The sequence below is a fragment of the Schistocerca nitens genome, chromosome 1 (genome assembly GCF_023898315.1).
Source record: "Schistocerca nitens isolate TAMUIC-IGC-003100 chromosome 1, iqSchNite1.1, whole genome shotgun sequence".
Lineage (NCBI taxonomy): Eukaryota > Metazoa > Arthropoda > Insecta > Orthoptera > Acrididae > Schistocerca > Schistocerca nitens.
The window spans coordinates 987,565,828-987,576,873 of NC_064614.1; the positions used below are offsets into that span (position 1 = coordinate 987,565,828).

The 11,046-nt window shown below is 42.9% G+C and overlaps 1 pseudogene; it reads right to left on the reverse strand.

The window, feature by feature from the left end:
* Positions 1 to 982: 982 nt before the first annotated feature.
* Positions 983 to 1,100, reverse strand: LOC126206441 (5S ribosomal RNA; annotated as a pseudogene).
* Between the last annotated feature and the right edge of the window lie 9,946 nt (positions 1,101 to 11,046).

An 11,046-nucleotide genomic window follows, 5' to 3' on the forward strand; every position in this document is an offset into this window, starting at 1 on the left:
TTTTTCTCCACAAACACGCTGATTTTTCTTCTCTTATTTCTACAACTCTGCAACTTCTGTTTCTTAGTTTTAACACTGGAATGCAGAGTCTGGTAAAGAACGACTCGTGTGTTAGTTTAGAGTTCGTCGTATGCTGAAAATACCTGCTTCTACAAAGCGGAAAGAGGTATAAATACATATCATACCTATATATTAGACTTTCGGTAACTGTTCTAAATGGTGAGAATTAGTTCACATTTGCATAAATTCAGTATTTTATTATAATATAACGGCGCTTTCTGAGCTTCCTAGAACATGGACCTCAGGTCAAAACGCAGATAAGGGAAAAGGATGTTAGATGCTCTACAACTGACGACAGTGAAAGTCTCTAATGAAATCACGAGAAAGTTTGATCATTGTGACTGGTTTTTAATATAGAACAAATGTTACATTTGTGGAGCAAAATGGTTGCTATACATTTTTAGTAGTTTTATAGACACGTGATTGCCAGTTGTTAGGTGATGTACCAAATAGCAAACAAAAAGAATGCACAATACGTGCTAGCAAAGTTATAATTTATTATAAATATGCCATTCTATTTTCTAGGAGAAGAGAACATTCGTGTACAGTGAATTTCTCTGACAGCGAAGACGTAGATGATGTAGAAAATCTGCTTGGATAACCAAGAACAGCTATTTCGCAACTATTTGCTGAAGTTAGGTTTGACAATGTTGAGCACCTACCAAAATTTCTTGATGCAACGAACCTTTCAAAATACAGAAAAACTAAACTAAACACCACCCGAACAGGCTATGATGGCCCAACGGTACCGACCGGCTGCCATGTCATCGTTAGTCAAGAATTGTTCCCGGATGCGGAATTGGAGGGACATGTGGTCAGCACATCGCTCTCCCGTCCGTGTGTCAGTTTACGAGACCGGAGCCCCTACTTCTCAGTCAAGGAGCTCCTCAGTTTGCCTCGCAAGGGCCGAGTGCACCCCGCTTGCCAACAGCCCCCGGAAAACCGGATGGTCACCCATCCAAGTGCTAGCCCAGCCCGACAGCGCTTAACTTCGGTGATCTGATGGGAACCGGTGTTACCACTGCGGCAAGGCCGTTGGCAAAATACAGCAAACCTAGCTGGAATTCCATGAAACCATTGGCATCAAAATGAAATTTATTTACGTATTGTGGAAAATAACTGTTTTGATACTTCTGCTAAAGGTAAAAATATTTTTAAAGGTCATAATGTTATCTTGGAACTGTTCCATTTTGCCCGTGTTTGCATAGAAAAACAATAATATCAGAAATTGAGTCCGCCTTGATGTAAAATACCTTGTTATTCATTTATTTCGAGAAATTTTTGTATGATACCTACTTTCATTCATTTATGAAGATTTTTGGAGCATCAAAAACTTTTATATTAGAAACCGTATGCTGAATCTAAAAAATGTTAATATTAAGAAACCTGTTTTCTCTGTACATAAGCATATGCACTTGAGTGTTTCAAATAACATAAATTTCTTAACGTTAAGGACGAGAAAATACAAAGCAAAGGCTAATACGTTTTCATGATAAGTGAGACTGGAAGTCCAAACATGTGGACGTCTGTTTTTACGTTGCTGAATTACCAAAAAATATTCCTTCAGCTTTTCTGTGATGCTTGTGAATTGGTTTGTTGTAAATACGAAAATAAAAATGTCCTGTGAATTTTTTAAATTTCAGGAGTGAAGATGTTTTACCGGACGTTGTTTGTTCCATAGATACGAAAGCAACATCGGCAGTGACCTTAATGTTTGCCACATACGCCTACGACCTATGAAACAGGATCAGGAGCACGATCATTTTGTTCGGTGAAGACGCTCCCGTCTATAAGGAAATATCGTCTTTGGTCGATGGTATGAAATGATACAAAGTCTTGGACAAAATTTCCACTTGCCATAATGAATGACAGCTCCCTCTTTAAATTTGGGAGAATGTAATATAACGCCCAGAACAAACAAAAAGAAGAGAAAGAAGAATAATTACTGCTAGGATTTTAATAGGTCGGTATAGCTCACACTAGTAACGGAAATGATCGGGGAATTGAAACAGCTATCTTTGGAAGCAAGGGTAGTGGAATAGGAAACAAAATCAATAATATTCGAGCTATGTACCTACCACTATGCACTAAGCAGTTGTTTCTTTTTTGTTTCTGTTTTAGACCTCTACTTCCGTAGGTCCAAATTGAGGACCAAATCTCAGTGGCCATGGAACGAGTCAGTACATGAAATTAACACCAGAAAAAAGACAGATGAAGAAAATTGCAAGAGTCCTTTGCAGACGAGAAGCTAATGAGTATAATCAACAACATAACACAGGAATTCAATTAAGCTTTTGGAAAATTATCCTTAACAGAACAGGAGAAATGAGCCATGAGGTTGCGAGAATCCAGGAATCCAGGAATCAGTTCAGCGAAGCTAACGCCAATTGTAAATTACCTCAAGTCCCTATTGTGACATTCTGTGCAACATTTAATTTTTTAATGCTATAATCTAAATTCTGGCAAAAGGATGTAGTCCGGAAATTAAAAAAAAGATGTGTTATGATTCACTTGCAGGGAGTAACGAAACCTTCATTTGAGCGAAAGGGTACTATTCATAATAATCAGGAACATTTCTTATACATTTGACGTTAACGTGCACAAATATCAATAATCGTCAGGCATGAGGATCCGTCTTGTGTTAACCTCTGGAGGTGAGATGTACAAGGGTCATTCAGTAAGTGATGCAACGTTTTTCTTCTCACAGCAGGTTGGTTTCACTCAGGATTCCAACGAATCATATTATTACCTTATTACCTACTCCTTTGGGTACAAAATACTACTTTTCAGCATAATCTCTGTTCAATGCGACGGCCTTACGCCACCTTACTGGGGGATCCTGTGTGCTTGCATGGCATCACACAACAGCTCAACGTCGGAGCCAACGTCTGCATCACTAACATCCCTGTCATCCACCTACTGCTTCCCGCGGAGTACATCCTTCATTGAGCCAAACGGTTGGATGGAAGTGAGAAGGTGCGGGATCCGGGCTGTAGAGTGGATGGAGAAATACAGTCCAATAAAATTTTGTGAGCTCCTCTTGGGTGCGCAGACTTGTGTGTAGCCTTGCGTTGTCATGGAGAAGAAGAGGTTCGTTTGCCTTTCTGTGGCGACGTACATGCTGAAGTCCATTCTTCATTTTCCAGGTGGTCGCACAATACATTACCGAGTTGACCGTTGCACCATGAGGGAAGCCATCAAACAGAATAAACCATTCAGAATCACAGATGGCTGACCCATGACCCCATGACCTTACCGGCTGATGGTGTGCCTTTGAACTTCTTCTTAGGACGAGGGGTGGTATGGCGCCATTCCTTGTACTGGCGTTTTGTTTCCAGTTTGAAGTGATGAGCCCATGTTTTATCGCCTGTGGCGATTTTTCACAAAAAATTGTCAAGATCAGGCACGTAAGGTGGAAGAAAAGCTGAACAGATGATCCTTTGTTGCTCTTTATGGTGTTCTGTTAGGCGGTGAGGAAGCCAGCGAGCACGCATATACCGCAATTGGTGGACGAGTGTGTCAGCCCTTCCAACAGAGACGTCCAGTAATGCAGCGAGGTGTTTGATTGTGATCCATCGGTCACTTGGAATGAGGATTTCCACTCTTCCCAGCATTGCAGGAGTCACAGCTACGTGCAGCCGGTCAGCACATGGGACATACACGTTTGTGTGAAGTTGCTGCGTTGGCGACAGACCTTGCCCAACGATTCGCCGTGCTTTTGTTCACTGAGAGGTCTCCAAAAAATGGCTCAAATGGCTCTGAGCACTATGGGACTTAACTTCTGAGGTCATCAGTCCCCTAGAACGTAGAACTGCTTAAACCTAACTAACATAAGGACATCACACACATCCATGCCCGAGGCAGGATTCGAACCTGCGACCGTAGCGCCTAGAACCGGTCGGCCACCCCGGCCGCGTGCGGGGTCTCCATAGTCACACTGCAGGAGCCTAAGAATATCTGCGATTCTCTGGTTTCCCGCCAAAAGGAAACTCAATGACAGCTCTCTGTTTGCAACGCACCTCCTTTTTTAAGGCTACGTATAGCGCAGTCACCTGTGGGAACTGTAGAGACTTAAGCGAGAATTTTCCACAGTGTCTCACAACGAATTCCACTTTTTTTTAATCGAAATTGGGAAAGAAATAAAAATGTGTTGCATTATTTGAACACCTTTCGTACAATATTCACCCGAAAGAGGAAACAAATTGAGAAATAACGTTAATCTTATACATCGTTTTGTCTGAAGAGGTGACCTTTTACGTCAGTGGTGTACTGAACCGACGGAGTCGAACATGTACGTCCATACCATGCAAACCACTGTGAAGTGCACTGAAACTTTTACGACGTGTTGGGTTTCTTTCCTTACGTTCCCCTGCAAAGAGCGGGAAGAATGACTGCTTAAATGTCTCTGTCGGCACTGTCGTCTTCTTCTTTTTCTTCTGCGATTGTTCCGCATCGCCGCAGGTTCGTCATGATTATTAGCGGATTTCGCACGGTTACCCTGAGGGGCGGAAATATGCCCTTCTTGTCTGCACCTGGTTGCCTGCTACGTACCCCAAGGGTCTGCATGTGGCGTTATTCGTATGAAAGTGAAGATAAGTGTTCTAAATGTTTGCCAATCGTGTAACTGAGACGGCACTTTGGTATCAACCCGGCGAGAACCTGTCTAAATGCCGCATCCAAGACGGCCGACACAGCGGCTGTCGTCGTTAACCTGTAGGGCGGATTCGATCCGCGGCGGTGCACTTCCCCCTCCCGGAAGCTTTGCTTTAAGACGCACGGCTTGTCTTCAATGAACTTGCGCAGGACAGTTGACGCTAATCTTCAAGCTCCAGTCAAATCATGTTTCTCAGCACTTCCGTGACCCTCTCCCATGAGTCAAACCAACTTGTAACAATTCGTCACGCCCTCGTCTGTACACGCTCACTATCCGCTCTTAGTCCTAGTCCGGATAGGCTCCCCCGCACTTCAGCAGTATTTTAGACTGTGTCCCGTCATTCTTTTGTATGCAGTTACCTACGTAGACTGTCCACATTTTTCTCGAAGTCTGTCGCCTGATTCAGTTTGAGCCGAACCCATGTGCGCATTCCACTTCATGTTCTCACAAACTATTACACCGAATTCCTCGTATGGATTGAATGATGCCAGTTCAGAATCTTTCTTGTTGTAGTCAGAGGTTACTGCTTTTCTGCGGTTTATAATGTACACACTTTTCCATCTCCGAACATTTAATGTACGTTATCAATTTTTGCTTAACATTTCCTAGATCTGATTGGATAGATGCGCGGTTTTTTCAGGTGTTAATACGTTATCTGCGGAAAGGCTGAGCTTAATATTAATATTGTCTGCCATGTCGTTAACATGTAACGTGAGCAGCAAGAGGCTAACACGCTTTTCTGAGAATCACGTGAAGCTTCTTCTACATTTGCCGATGACTCTCCATTGAAAAAACAAGCTGCGTCAGCACTATCGAGACATCCACAACCAAGTCACAAAATGGTTCAAATGGCTCTGAGCACTATGGGACTCAACTGCTGAGGTCATTAGTCCCCTAGAACTTAGAACTAGTTAAACCTAACTAACCTAAGGACATCACACACATCCATGCCCGAGGCAGGATTCGAACCTGCGACCGTAGCGGTCTTGCGGCTCCAGACTGCAGCGCCTTTAACCGCACGGCCACTTCGGCCGGCAACCAAGTCACAGATATCTTCTGATATCCCATATAGTAGTCCTTTCGTTAACAAGTGCTGGTGTCTTACTGAACCAAATGATTTTCGGAAGTCAAGAAATACTGCAACCACTTTACTTATGGAGGGAAAAAAAAGAAGACAGATGGGACTACAGACTGCGCTGTGCGTTGTTTTGACGTCAGGGCGCGCGGGGCCTCCCTCCATCTGAAATAGCCAAACATTAGCAGATAACTGTTTACCACTGTTTCTTGTTCATTTTTTCTGTCGCGTGCAACCAACAATGATTTTAAATACTAAAAATTGCAGTGCTTGCATGAATAACATAGAGTCAGGGAGGCCATTTCGAACGTTTTTCTATTCTTAAACGCGTATTTGTTCAAGTAGTACAACACATTTGGCCTCGTTCGTGAAACTTGTTTTCTGTTGATATATTTAGAATAAACGAGAAGTGTTGTGAAAAGCATACTTTCATAATCCATTTAATTCCACTTTTACTGTATTTCTATCGATAGCAAATGAAGCTGGAACTCTGATACCAATGCTTGTTTCCTTACTGATACTGATACTTGTTTGTTAAATTTTCAGCTTTCATGTGTATGCACAGAAGTTTTAATGGTCCCATTTACCAACAAAGACTACGTATTCTTCGCTAGCCCATACATTTGTGAGATGAGGAAAGACGTATGGCGTGCTAATGTGTCTTGGTCGTGTCAACAAAGTGAACGATTGTTGAAATGTCAAAGAAACTGAACTGCATAGAGGAGTACTTCCTTGCAGAACACAGTTCTTCTATTGTTAGATTGTCAGTGCATTAGTTTCTACATCTTCTTACTTTGAAATTTTACATATGATGCTTCACTCAGAGTGTGATCAATAACAGCAGTCTACAGGGTAAAAAAGGATATAATTTTTTCGCATGCTCTGGCATTGTGCAATACTATAAATATGCTTAAGGAAATGGCCTCAAACGATTAGACGCCGTAAAACTGGTATTTTGTCATAATATGTATTTAACTCATCTTTTCTATAATAATGATAGGCTATCTGTGTAACACGTAGGCCTACCTTCCCAAGAGTAGTCTGTTTGCTTCTTTCCGTTAGTTTTTCGGGAATAACCAAACAATTGAAATGTACGCCCACATTGATCATCTGCTGCACTTTTCTTTTCAGTTTCATTTTGAAGTTTTCGAAGTATAGAAGTCCATACCACGTTCCGTGGTACACCAGCATTTAGTTCGTTTCATATTCCACGTATCATTTACACGACAAATCGTAATGATGCGGAACGAGTCGCTTTATATTAAAATATTTTTTTTTCCTTTTTGTAACTCTGCATCCACGGTTATTATATATTAGCTTATTTTGTTTTTTTAATTGAAAAAAGGCAGGTGTAATTCCTACTCACCACCATTTACACATTGCAATAATAGACAGACTTCTGGGGCATAGAAGAAGTTGTCAAAGAGAAACGTTTCGAGTTTAGTTTCAAATTTTACTTTGCTGTCTATATGGTTCAAATGGCTCTGAGCACTATGTGACTTAACTGCCAGGGTCATCAGTCCCCTAGAACTTAGAACTACTTAAACCTAACTAACCTAAGGACATCACATACATCCGTGCCCGAGGCAGGATTCGAACCTGCGACCGTAGCGGTCGCGCGGTTCCAGACTGTAGCGCCTAGAACCGCTCGGCCACTCCGGCCGGCTTGCTTTGTGTCAGGCATTTTATATCAATGGCTAAGTGATCAAAACTTTCAGTAGCAGCATTGTGAACCCCTCTTTGAACTACAGACAACCTTAATGTGGTGTAATGAAGGTAATATTTTTCCTCTGATTGTAAATATGTACGTCATTGTTCCTATGGAAGTGCAATGGATTATATACAACGAACTTCACGAGGGAATAACTACACCGTAGAGTGGTTAGATTGCTATTCATGCTACTCACACACCGAGCAGCAGGCAGGCGCGAAGGAACGATTGTTCAAATAAGTTTTCGGCCAAAGTCTTCTTCAAAAAGGAAGAAAACCACACACACACACACACATACACACACACACACATTCACACAATCATGCACACAAAACTCACGCCGGCCGGTGTCGCCAAGCGGTTCTAGGCTCTACAGTCTGGAGCCGCGCGACCGCTACGGTCGCAGGTTCGAAACCTGCCTCGGGCATGGATGTGCGTGATGTTATTATGTTAGTTAGGTTTAAGCAGTTCTAAGTTCTAGGGGACTGATGACCTCAGATGTTAAGTCCCATAGTGCTCAGAGCCATATTTGAACATAGCTCACAACACTTGACCGCTATCTCCTGCTTTTCTAGCTAGTCTTTTTTTAAAGAGGCAGGAAATGTAAATAACGAATAATTATCAGCGGTAGTGTTTTAGGGCATGAGATGCTGCACCAGCAACCAGAGCGGTCACGTAGCCGTCTGCTGAGCGAGGACGAAGCCATTGATACAGTGTGGCTCGGATGTCGGAGCGTTTGTGGTTGTAAGGCAATGAAAAATACAGGAAAGAATAAAGGTAAACAACACAACCATAATTCATGTGCACAAGAGAAAATATTGCTTCAACGGTTCCACTTACGAATGATACGAGATTCCTGCAAACTTCAGATTAAGATTCGATCGACTAGTCACCAGTAAACGACGCAAGCTGGCATTTTTGATGAAAAAACTACGTCTCCACACAATCAAAGCACCATATGCTATTTTGGGATACGACCATAAGTGTCGACAGATATTCCTAACGGTCGAAAGTGGGCACTGTCACGTCAGAGCCCCGTGGGAAGTATCGGCGGGATGAAAAATGGAGGTATAACCGCACAAACGTAACGTTTTGAACTATATAAGATAGCGGTCTTCGGATTCAAGTTTGTGACGTAATGAGGGAAGGAAAGATGATTGGATTTAGCGTCCCATCGACATCGAGGTCCTTAGAGATGGAGCACAAGCTCCAATTGTGTCAGAGATGGGGAAGGAAATCGGCCGTGCCCTTTCAGAGGAACCATCCCGACATTTGCATGAAGCGATTTAGGGAAATCGCGGAAAACCTAAATCTGGATGCGGGTTTGAACCATCGTCCACCCGAATGGGAGTCCAGTACACAAACCACTGCGTCACCTCGCTCGGTGTGACGTATTGATAACTCTCTTCTTTTTTTTACGTCCATGGCTTCCCCCATGAACCATGGACCTTGCCGTTGGTGGGGAGGCTTGCGTGCTTTAGCGATACAGATGGCCGTACCGTAGGTGCAACCACAACGGAGGGGTATCTGTTGAGAGGCCAGACAAACATGTGGTTCCTGAAGAGGGGCAGCAGCCTTTTCAGTAGTTGCAGGGGCAACAGTCTGGATGATTGACTGATCTGGCCTTGTAACATTAACCAAAACGGCCTTGCTGTGCTGGTACTGCGAACGGCTGAAAGCAAGGGGAAACTACAGCCGTAATTTTTCCCGAGGACATGCAGCTTTACTGTATGATTAAATGATGATGGCGTCCTCTTGGGTAAAATATTCCGGAGGTAAAATAGTCCCCCATTCGGATCTCCGGGCGGGGACTACTCAAGAGGACGTCGTTATCAGGAGGAAGAAAACTGGCATTCTACGGATCGGAGCGTGGAATGTCAGATCCCTTAATCGGGCAGGTAGGTTAGAAAATTTAAAAAGGGAAATGGATAGGTTAAAGTTAGATATAGTGGGAATTAGTGAGGTTCGGTGGCAGGAGGCACAAGACTTTTGGTCAGGTGATTACAGGGTTATAAATACAAAATCAAATAGGGGTAATGCAGGAGTAGGTTTAATAATGAATAAAAAAATAGGAGTGCGGGTTAGCTACTACAAACAGCATAGTGAACGCATTATTGTGGCCAAGATAGACACAAAGCCCATGCCTACTACAGTAGTACAAGTTTATATGCCTACTAGCTCTGCATATGATGAAGAAATTGATGAAATGTATGACGAGATAAAAGGAATTATTCAGGTAGTGAAGGGAGACGAAAATTTAATAGTCATGGGTGACTGGAATTCGTCAGTAGGAAAAGGGAGAGAAGGAAACATAGTAGGTGAATATGGATTGGGGGGAAGAAATGAAAGAGGAAGCCGCCTTGTACAATTTTGCACAGAGCATAACTTAATCATAGCTAACACTTGGTTCAAGAATCATAAAAGAAGGTTGTATACCTGGAAGAATCCTGGAGATACTAATAGGTTGGTTGGTTGGTTGGTTTTGGGGAAGGAGACCAGACAGCGTGGTCATCGGTCTCATCGGATTAGGGAAGGATGGGGAAGGAAGTCGGCCGTGCCCTTTCAGAGGAACCATCCCGGCATTTGCCTGGAGTGATTTAGGAAAATCACGGAAAACCTAAATCAGGATGGCCGGACGCGGGATTGAACCGTCGTCCTCCCGAATGCGAGTCCAGTGTCTAACCACTGCGCCACCTCGCTCGGTACTAATAGGTATCAGATAGATTATATAATGGTAAGACAGAGATTTAGGAACCAGGTTTTAAATTGTAAGACATTTCCAGGGGCAGATGTGGATTCTGACCACAATCTATTGGTTATGAACTGCAGATTGAAACTGAAGAAACTGCAAAAAGGTGGGAATTTAAGGAGATGGGACCTGGATAAACTGAAAGAACCAGAGGTTGTAGAGAGTTTCAGGCAGAGCATAAGGGAACAATTGACAGGAATGGGGGAAAGAAATACAGTAGAAGAAGAATGGGTAGCTCTGAGGGATGAAGTAGTGAAGGCAGCAGAGGATCAAGCAGGTAAGACGACGAGGGCTAATAGAAATCCTTGGGTAACAGAAGAAATATTGAATTTAATTGATGAAAGGAGAAAATATAAAAATGCAGTAAATGAAGCAGGCAAAAGGGAATACAAACGTCTCAAAAATGAGATCGACAGAAAGTGCAAAATGGCTAAGCAGGGATGGCTAGAGGACAAATGTAAGGATGTAGAGGCTTGTCTCACTAGGGGTAAGATAGATACTGCCTACAGGAAAATTAAAGAGACCTTTGGAGAGAAGAGAACCACTTGTATGAATATCAAGAGCTCAGATGGCAACCCAGTTCTAAGCAAAGAAGGGAAGGCAGAAAGGTGGAAGGAGTATATAGTGGGTTTATACAAGGGCGATGTACTTGAGGACAATATTATGGAAATGGAAGAGGATGTAGATGAAGATGAAATGGGAGATAAGATACTGCGCGAAGAGTTTGACAGAGCACTGAAAGACCTGAGTCGAAACAAGGCCCCGGGAGTAGAGAACATTCCATTAGAACTACTGAT